This window comes from Sipha flava, unplaced genomic scaffold, assembly GCF_003268045.1.
Source record: "Sipha flava isolate LNK unplaced genomic scaffold, YSA_version1 203_pilon_pilon, whole genome shotgun sequence".
Taxonomy (NCBI): Eukaryota; Metazoa; Arthropoda; class Insecta; order Hemiptera; family Aphididae; genus Sipha; species Sipha flava.
The window spans coordinates 236,223-246,941 of NW_020272799.1; the positions used below are offsets into that span (position 1 = coordinate 236,223).

At 25.8% G+C, this 10,719-nt stretch overlaps 1 protein-coding gene across 1 annotated transcript in view; it reads left to right on the forward strand.

Annotated features, from left to right (window-relative positions):
• Positions 1-477: 477 nt before the first annotated feature.
• Positions 478-10,719, forward strand: part of LOC112682417 (scavenger receptor class B member 1) — a 49,365-nt gene continuing 39,123 nt past the window's right edge. Inside the window, exon 1 of the mRNA XM_025553015.1 lies at positions 478-775. The gene's annotated coding sequence lies outside the window, so the exon portion shown is untranslated. The remainder of the gene's footprint in view (positions 776-10,719) is intronic.

Here is a 10,719-nt window from a genome sequence, read left to right on the forward strand (position 1 = left end):
CGTTCGTACAGGATAGCAATCGTACGTATGTATGATCCTAATATTTCACAGAACGACGGATATAATAACAAACGAAAATATAAAAATTCTTTCTCGTGCAAAATTAGCATTCCTTGTACTTAGCTATATTACGTTCATTTGACTGTAATATATTTATGCATTATTCCTATCACATATACCGTTTATCATACTCAACATTTTTTATTTATTTATTTTTCTAAACTCTAGGAAAACAATAACACTGTTACCTACCGCACGTATACGGTTTATTGTAATCATTTTTTAATGCTAAATGCATTTATCTCCTCGTGTGTAGAATTATCTATTCGGGTTTCGCAGTGAACTTGACTTTGCGTACGATGCGTGGACACGAGGAGGTGATTTGTTTGATGCTCTATCTCGAAGCTCCACCTATTCGACATTGAAACCTTGAAATTTCTCGTGCGTTTTTTGCGCTAACCCTTGACAACATAGAGCCAGTCCATATTGTGTGCGATGCTGAGTAACAATCGCGATTTAACAAGAAATTAACGTATTTCACTTAAATTAAAAGTGTAGACGTTTATCGAAAGTGGACCGTGTATTAAATCAAATTTTGTTTCGCCGTGATTTTAAATTAAAAAAGCACGGCTTATAAAAATATTTTAATCACAACATTTTACAACAAAATTATTTTCAGAATAAATTGTGCACATTGAATACACGTTTTTTTTCGATTCGACGATATTTTGGATAATTTGCTGTAGCTGAATGATTAAGGACAATTTGGTATTATGTGAGTATAAATTATTTTGACAATTATAATCGCATATAATTTATATGGTGCATAGCAGAAATGCCTAGCGAAAAACTGTTACTATATAAGAACACGAAACTTTAGAATATTTTTAAATTTGTAAAAACTCTGTACTCGCGATTTGATAGGTACCAAAATGATTTAACTGTTGCAAAAGTAATGTTAATATTACTTTTAGTATCAATATATTTTATCGAACCTCAAAGATTTTATTAGGTATTTTTACTTAAAACGTATATGTCTTTAGGTGTTTGGACGTATTAGCCCTAAGCACATTAAATTTCATAAAAACTTATGAAATAATAACTAATGTACAAGGAACAATATTGAAATTCTGTAGCTGTTTATCTCTATTATTATTGTTTCGATCAACGAAAATCATAAAGATTTTTATTACATTTTAAACATGATGAAACAAATAACTTCTGTATCAGATTTGTAATTATTACTTTAATTTATTTCTCGTACACCACTTACTTGGCATTAAATGTGTAGAATTAAATAGTTATAATCGTTATATTGGTCAACAAATTAAAATTGCAAATAATTATTTGAAAAATTTAATAAAATCATCACACTTGTTATATTTTTTCCTTATTATATTAATAATTACAATATATAGCTTTATATTTAGCAGAATTTCAAAATAGAGAACAAATTAAATATTTTTAATGTCTTCAATCAAATACTTTGAAATATATTCACAAATATCGATATATGATAAATTAAATTTAAAAATACTAACTCTAACAAATATTTATCTGTGCTATTTTTAAGTATTTACTGTTAATAATTTTTTTCTAAAACGATAAAAATAAAATATATTTAATAAGTGGCCACAAGAAAACAATCCAAAGTTTTAAGATATATAATTTTAAGAATCAACCACTATTGTATTGGGCAATTTAGCATTTACTTCTTTTCGCACCATACAGTTCAAATATTAGTAGAAAATAATTTCAACCTAATTTTGAACACAACTATTATACTGGAATAATGATTATGAGTGAGGCTTATAATAATATCATTAATATTTAATAATACATTTCAGATTTTTAGTTTTTTCACAATTTTTTTTTAGAAATTCTTAACATTTATACTTTTTCACAGATTTAAATGTACTGTATATTCTTTAGTATTTTATATTTCTGATAAATGTTTGAAATAATTATGAAACTATGGAGTACAAAAAAATAGACCGATGAAATATGATAATGAAATTGGATCTATGATTAAGCCATATTGGTCTAGTATAAGTCTGTTTTGTTTTTTTAGATCAGTAAAATTGAACAAAATTGTAAACAAATACCTTCTTTTCAAATTTAAATAGTTAAAAAAATACATTCAAAAAATAACGAAAGAATATTGAATAATTGCAATTACTCACGTTTCTAATAAAATCATTAACGTTTTTGGATAAACCGAAAATCACATAGGATTGTTTTTTGAATATAATAAATTATCACCATGATATTGAGAAAAAAAAACAACCAATAAACTTGCCTTCTTCATGTGCCAAGGTGAGCAAAATTATAGTTTAGTGCTCGCTAAAGGAACAATAGATATAAAATACGATTTATTTCAATATATTTTTTATAACTTAAATATAATTCTTCCAGTTACTATAAACATATAAAACTTAATATTTTATAAAATTATAAGGATAATATACAATTTATATATTATTGGTATACTAAGAATATTTGTTCAATAAATCACATACGCTACAACTGAATCATATATTTAGGCGGCACAATAATTATGGATATACTCACACTCGTATATAGTCTTGTAACTTTTTCATATATAATCAGGGCCGACCCAAGCAAAAACAGAGCACTAGGCAAAATCAAATTTTGCCGCCTCAAAAAAAAATTAAGCTCTTATTTTAACTTAGCCCCTCCCTCTATTTTTTATGTGAATATTTACATATAAAGAATTGTAAATTTTTATTTTATACGTAGAAAGACTTAAAAATGATTTCTATAATTATTACTCAAAACCCATCACTATCGCGTGTATCAGAAATCACGGAAGTGATTGTGTGGTTATTTATATTTTTGGAATAATTGAAAACGCTCAGCGTAGGCCGTAATATAAAGTAATATAATAACTTTAGCCAATATTATTGTATCATATAGTTAAGTGATTTTCACGAATGAATTCATTTAAATATTTTTCTTTTAAAAAACCGATAAAACTAAAAAAAAATGTACGAATCAATTTTGAAAATGCCACCCCTACTAAAGTGCTGCTCTATGCAGGTGCCTACCTCGCCTATACCTTGAGCCGGCCCTGTATTCAATCACCGACTAATCCAAACTTTCAACACGTAATCGTTATCGTTCAATAATTCAATTCGTTCAATAACCTAATTATACTAAAAGAAAAAACTTATTAATAATAATGAAAATAATGTTGAAATAGTTCACCATCGATTTTTATGTCACGTGAAATTTTGATTAGACCTCTTCAGCAAACATAATGAACTATAACTATAAACTAATAAGTTTGTTCCTATATACTCATAGCTTGGAAACAAAATTACAATTTCTTGATTTTTCATTTATCTAAAATTTACTTAACGACAGTTATCTTCTTCTTCCTGTATTTAATATTGCTCTTCCCTCATTTTCACATCAGTCTAGTGTAGTTTATTTTATGTAAAACATCAACAAACAGGTTATAGCATTCACTCTTCAATTAACAGAATTTTTTCGGCATGGAATAACCATAAATATGGTAAATATTTCATAAACTATATCAGAAAAAAAAATCCATCCATACATACAGATAATTTTCAACTTTCAAAAATCGTTCTGAATACTTTTATACTATTTTTTCTCTTTTTTTTTTTTATTATTTTGTATATTTTAACAAATATGCATTGTTGCACACTATTTTCACGTTTGAGTTACCGTAAGATTTAAATTTAATAAATAAATAAAAATTAGCCGTCCTGTAATTATGATTTTACTAGTTTCGAGTACTATTATTTCAAACACGGTAAGCCACTTTAGATCCATCGAAGGCACCCGTTAGTAATTATTTGCAGTACCCGTTATAAATCTGTTGTGGCCCATAAAACTATGGTGAGAGAACTCGTGTTCGGCACTTTGAAAAATAAACCAACACCATATCATTATTGTTAAATAATACATAATATAACTGCTGTGTTATTCATCTAAACATTTTAAAGAATCCCGTTCAATTGAGTGTTAAAAATGTAAAGACTTACGAATTTACAACTACGTAGAAAAACGTACAAACGAACCGTGATCTCTCCCAAGATAAACGAAATGTAAATATTTTTATAAAAACATTCATTCCAAAAAATTATGATATATTTGTGAAAAATATAATCTTAATGTTTGATACAGAATATCTTATACTGTCTGTCGAATGAGGCTTCAAACTCAACCAAAATACATGCCATCTACGATTTCGAAGTAAATATTTTACATAGCTGGTCATCAACGGTGTCCTAGTTGTATAGGTAGCCACAAAGTTTTAATTGCTCAAGGTAAATTTGGTCCAGCGCAATCCGGTGGTTTTGGATATTTCCGCATGATTAAATATCTATATAGCTCAAATTCGTTTTTTTATTATTTTTCACTAAAAGCGTCAGGCCATGAAATTATTCCCCCAATAATAATTATACAGTGTATATAATTATAACGTAATATTTAAATTATAACAATTTATTACGAATAAATAGTAATAAATATAGTTGTGTATTGGACAACATTATTATTATTAAATAATATGAAAATAAGGTTAATTTTTTCTCTATGTATTTATTATAATTTATTTTATGATAAAATAAAAAAAAAGTTATAGTTATAACACTACAATTATCATGTTACTTGTATATTGATGATTATACAGTTTTTAGTTTTAGGAAGTAAAATTTAGTAACATATGCACTTGTTTTTTTTTTCATAATTATCATGAATCTTCATCTAAAAATATTACAACTCAAATCTCGACGTTTAATATTGTAAAAATAACATAACTATAAAGACAGATGGCTTTTGATTTTTTCCTCTCATAGTTCACCAATTAGATAAATGTACACACGAATATTCCATCTGAAAAGCAACAATAGCTGATAATAATAATTGACCCATTCGAACGTATTCTAAAATCATTTTTCAAACATAAGAATTTTAATTTGTCAATTTCGGATCGTAATCTCACGGTTAAAAAATATGAAAATAAATAGGTATTTTATTAACTATTGCAATATACAAAATTATTATAAATAATACGGTCGTTTTATATTTAACTTATGCCTGTTGATTATTGTTATAGGCAACACAGTATGCATCGAGGCACCTGTAGTACCCGCAATAATTACTGTGGTCGGCAATCAAAGAATTGGAAAATATTATTATCATAATGCTTTCTATTTAAATATACCGTTCGAGTACCCACTTTTCGTCAAAACGTTCTTCTTACAGAAACGCTCTATTTTATTTTGGTTTGTTAAAAAATCCTATTCATTTTATTTCCTTTTTTTTTTCTTCGTGATTACTATTCACCTTTCTCTTAACCGCTAATGGTGGCATAGGCGTATGTAACACACGAACTTATATCATATTTGCATGTGTATTTGTGTTATGAAATCTTAACGCATAACGTATTCTCATCAAATCTATTTAATATTTTTTACTTTTTTTTTTTCCACACTTAATAGTGAACAAGTCTTACGCGTTACGATAACGGAATTAGATCAGTGTATGACATTATATCCTCGCTACATCAGTTATCGACGTGTGAACAGTGAGTTTTTTAACCGTAAAATATTACGTACACCGTTCGCATCTATGATGTATCCACCATAACGATTGAGATCCGTTAATGCGATACTATTTTAATTATTTTTATACCAACTCACAAATTAACGATTATGTACACCGTTCATTTCTCCGATGTACCTAACATAATGTCTTAAATGGCCGTTGTTGCGATTTCAATCAAATATTTATTTTTTTTCATCTAACAATTTTACGTGTATTATTAAACCAATTCACAAATCAACGATTATTGAACGGTAACAGCGGTATAACACTATCAATATGTATAAAATAATATACTGTTACTGTAATCCATTTTGATCTCTGATAAATTAACTGATATAAGTTATTATCAAGGCCTGGAAGTTTTAGCAAATGCATATTCTTCTTGGTTCATCTTAGAACATCCGAAATAAGATACAAATATGTTTCAAATTACTCTGATATACATAAAATTTAATTTAGCTATTTTCGGATATTTACAGGTTTTATTGCTATTTTGCTAATTAAGGGTTTATAATATATATTTTTGGGTATATTTTCACATAATACAGGAAATAATCACACTTTATTGATAATAATGGTATTTACTTGATTATATTTATTAAAATATTTGAATTATTGGAAATAGACCTCATCAAATGGGGAATAGTAAGTTCTTACACGAGAGTAGCAGGTAAACATTTATATACGTTTGTTCCTACGTGGACATATGTAAGTTCCTTTTGTTATTTGTTATTGAAATTTAAACATTCAAATATTATATTAGAGTATAGTATATATATATATATATATATATATATATATATATATATATATATATATAAAGTTTAGTATATTAGAGTATCTGAAAAACATGTACGAAATTACGGGAAAATACAACAAGCTACAGGCTGATAATATTATCCCGACTCGACGTAGGAAAAATAAAATATCTTATTATTACGAATAAAAATGATACAGAATTTGATTTTGGTTTGATCTTATAATTTGTTATAACCATATACCGTAAAATGTACATCTAGCTTAAAAGTATTGTTAGTATTGTTCGAATCATCGTGTGTCCGTACATATCCGTATATATCAGTCACAATGAGCGAAAATGAATCATTATTATATTTACATTATACATATTTTTGTTATTTTGTATATTATTTTTTTTACCTAGTTTTTACCGTGTAGGAACTTACATATGTACCTTTTTCTGCCGTGTAGGAATAAACGTACGTATTTTTTATACCTGCTACTCTCGTTTAGAAACTTACATTCGCCCCATCAAATATTATTTTATGTTTTCATCGACAATTTGATGTATTATTAGTTAGTGATGTCATTGTTATTCCCTTATTGTATCATTGCATTAGATTATCAAACATTTTAATAATCCAGGGAAATTTCAAATTTTATATAAAATAATTCAATTATAATTACCCTTTTACAAATATATTTAATTAATATAACATTTTTGTCAACAGTTTATAATTCAACCAGTTCAGTCGTCTACGACACCAAAAATTTGTAAAATTACATTTCATTTTTTTTTTCTAATACTTTTTCGAGTTAAATGCATATTTTTTATTTTTCGTGCTATTCATAGCGCATATTTTAGAGTTTTTAAGTACATATTTAAGAGCTAAAAAGTAAAATTTTTAATGCTACAACTTCCGGCCCATGGTTATTACTAGGGAACGGATTTATATGTAATAAAAATACATAAATATGTACATATTTATGTAAGTAAAATGTATAAAATATGTGCTAAAACCATCCAAATATGTAGGAAAAAAATTTAATAAAAAAAAAAAAATTATAATTATTAAATTATCAAAATTATTTGTTGCATTGAATTATTACAATTTTAAATTATTAAATATTAAATATCGCCTATTAGATCTGAAAATATTTTTAAAACGGCTAAATGATCATTCCACTTCAACCTACATCGGTTGATTTAAGCATATTTGAAGGGCATAATATTAGAAGGCGATAATTCCAAAATTTTAGAAGGGTGTCTGCCACTCTATGTCATTGATTGATTTATAATCAATATGGCCTGAAATTTTTTTCTGTAACAACATGAATTTTCTTTTTTACAACTTCGCCTATTGGTCCGTTTACGAGTTTTCATTTTGCAATCGTTGATTCGACAATTTGCATACTTTCATTCAAGGACATATTTTTGTTTCTTATTTTGTAAATGTATGTGCAATAAAACTAAAATTCACTGAGATGAAAATTAAATGAGTTTTCAATGTTTCATTTTACATAATGTTTTGAGCTTTTCTAATAGCGATAGAAGTTCTGAATCTAAATTTGAAATAATTTCTTGTATTTTTGTACGAAGAAGACGTATGAATGATGAAATAATAAAATATGTTTAAAAATATTTACAAATTAGTGAAATATGTAAAAATATGTAATTATACCAAAATATGTAAAAATATGTAAAATAAAAGTAGCATCATATTAATAGGAATGATTTAAATCATGAACATTTCTTATCAAATTTTAAATATCTCGTTTTAATAAAAATATGTATTTACATATAAATCCGTTCCCTAGTTATTACATTATTAGTATCCCAAGCCTGGATTAAAATATCTCCAAAAATCATCGATAAATTCCCTGGAAATAAAATTAAAATTAAAATTGAAATTTTAAAATGTTGATTTGATCAATTAAACTACAGATGTACCAAGAAAACTACTTATCTTTACATAACATTATAAATTAATTTAATTCTAATAATTAATAGACTGTATAATATACTAATAAGCAATAAAACTGATAAAACGATAGAAAAATATTAAAATAATGCTTTAAAAAATAAAAAAAAACATTAAACAATGCAAAATAAAAATGTCACCCTTGAAGTATCTGTTATATGAAACCAATAGCATACTTAAAGAGCATTGACGGTTTACGACTTGTTTTTAACACTAACAGTCGACGAGTAGGAACTTAATTAAAATAAATGTGGATCGATACCGAAAGACTTATTATTAAAGATATCGTTGCTATTATTTGTTTATGTTTTAATTTTTTTGTTTAAATTTTATTACTATAAGAGTCATCGATTTTGTTTCAAAATTTTAAAATTCATTGGCTTAGTATGATAAGTGCGGTTATTCAGTATTTATGTAGAACTGAACGCACATTAAATAAATGCAAATACTCAATGGTTACAGTTGAATTGTGCATTTTTTTTACCGATCTTAGATAACTTTTCAATACACTAATACGTCTTTGTGTAAGATGGATTATTTTATTTATTAAGTAAAACTTATCACACTAAATTTTGTTTAAAATATACAAACATAATACGATTGAAATTAAAATGTTTTGATGTACATGTTTAGGACAGGTATTTATTTATTTTAAATTTCTCATAATATAAATACAACCAATGAGAAGATATACAATAGATTAAATTCAGCAAAAAAAAAAAAAATCTTTTTAAGAGCATAATCAATCTTATTATTCGCAAATATCAAAATAACTTCAACTCTGTGAGGTTTATTGGTAAGTTAGTACTTTATACATTTTGAATTACATTTTTCACTTAGTTAAAGTAAGTGTACAATTTATAATATTTTCATAATAATCTTTTAAAACAATTAACATACTTAATTTTTGTTTGATGATTAAATTAAGCAGGTACTAATATACTAAGGAATATTCACTATGATTAAATTGATTAATAATCAAACACAGACCATATCCTGGTACAATGTTTTTGTTTTATTTGGTAACTGAGTTTTTGAAAGAATATTATTAAATATCTTGTAGTATTGTGTTTCGAAATAAATGATGTAAATTAGTCAAATCAAAGAATATTTTTGACAAACAAGACACTAAAATATCAAATAACTTACATTAAAATGTTAAGTATATGCAACTAGTCATTATTGCCTTTTTTTATATACTGTCATTACAAGGTTCATAACAATGTACCAACTTACTTAAGATTTGTTAAAAACAAACGAATACTTTTTTCTGAAAAAATTTAATTTTTTTAAAAAACTGTCTATGTATTGAACAAAAATATCTTAAACATATGATCTAACATTTGATGAAGCAGTAGAAACGATCCTAGAAAATTAAAGATTTTTTATTGGAAATAAAATAAAACAATATTTGTATCTATTTTTTTCGTAGTATTGTTCAAAATCAATGTATTCATCATATATGTACGTAAATAAAACATATAAAATATGTTTGCTAAATGTATATTTGAATATCATCAAAAGGGAAAGTTCATTAGGCACCTGTATTACAACATTTATTTTTTTCGTTTAACGACATCATTTTCAGAACACACTGGACCTATACCAGCATATTTTACATTCGTCTGACATCGTGCCAGTTTATTTTATGAAAATTAACATTGATAAGATCGATAATACTATTATAATATATAATAAGAAATACAAAGATATACATTTTGCTTTTATCAATGCATAAAAGGTAATTGCAATTGTTCATGTAATTTTTACTTGTATAATCAAATGTTTGTGGTCTAAATTCAATTTAACTATTAATCATATCGAGAACAATAAATTCATAAGAAACTAACACTTGGGGTTAATAACTATAAATTATAACGGTTTGATGGCCACAAAATATTCACTATCTTATCTATATCATATGATAATATTCTAAGAAACCGGTTTTTTGGCATATTTTCACTTGCTTGAATGTCAATAAAACATTAAAGAAATTAATTTAACTTAAAATTTGTCTTAGTGATCTAATCAAAATCTAATGTTATTGACAATATTCCAAAATCAATAAATAATGTATAAAATACAAGTCTATGTTTATTTAGAACGCAAACGGCTGTGTATATATATATAGTATATAAGTATATAACTAATAATTTTCCAAATCGTTAACATTACGTTTTGAATTTAGTTACATAATATTATTTTCGTATTTGTTATATATTCACACCGATTCGTATATGGTGGTCACGAGAAAATACGATGAATGTATTTTTGTTAAAAAATCTAATATTACTTTTTTATCTTGACCGATCAACGATCGTGGAACACTCGGTAGGTATATAAATACACATACACACACACACACACACACACACACACACACACACACACACACACA